Below are 703 nucleotides of genomic sequence, written 5' to 3'. Positions count from 1 at the left end.
GGGTTCTTTATTTAAAGAAATCTACTGAATCAGTTTCAAAATGAACATTTTGATAAAGCAAGTATTCACCTCTCATACGTTAGCTGAAAATCCAGAGTTTTGTATGTGAGGTTCGGTAAAAGTGGACTGTGTATCTCACCAAGTAAGGAAATCCAACATGACTCAGGAAGAGCTGCCCAGAGACCACCCGATCCAGCCTTTGCCAAAGCTGTGGAACATCAGTATGACTCCAAGAGACCATTAAGGTTCATTTTGATTCAGTAGATCTAGGGTGGAGCCCCTATTCTATTTTTTTTAACCTCTCCCGGTGATTCTGGTGCCCAGCCAGGCTCGGGAACCTCTGAACTAGTCTATTTCCACAGCTTGGAGCAGGACTCCTCCCAAGGCAAACAGAAAGAAGGGATCTATTTCACAATCTCCTCGGGTTGCGAATACCAGTGTTCCCAAGCCCTTATTGCCCCAACTTCTAACTAACTTCCACGGTCTCCTGATTTCATGTAGGCGCTCTCCTCTTGTCTTCCCTTCAACAGTGAACCATGAGTCATCAACCCTGCATCCACCCTGGGTCTGCATGACTCTCCAGATGAGAAAAATTTACTGTACATGAAGAAATCAGGAAGTTGTAAAATCCAAACAGACACAGAGAAATTCGAGATCCAACAAATACGGGTTGCTACCAAACAAACGAGCCCGTCTCCCTACA

The 703-nt window shown here is 44.7% G+C and overlaps 1 protein-coding gene across 1 annotated transcript in view; it reads right to left on the bottom strand.

The window, feature by feature from the left end:
* Window positions 1–703, bottom strand: part of LOC103071952 (uncharacterized) — a 39,779-nt gene that overhangs the window by 14,282 nt on the left and 24,794 nt on the right. The gene's annotated exons all lie outside the window — the stretch shown is intronic.

Source organism: Lipotes vexillifer, unplaced genomic scaffold (assembly GCF_000442215.2).
Source record: "Lipotes vexillifer unplaced genomic scaffold, Lipotes_vexillifer_v1.1 scaffold863, whole genome shotgun sequence".
NCBI lineage: Eukaryota > Metazoa > Chordata > Mammalia > Artiodactyla > Lipotidae > Lipotes > Lipotes vexillifer.
This window is presented reverse-complemented; position numbering and strand designations above follow the sequence as displayed.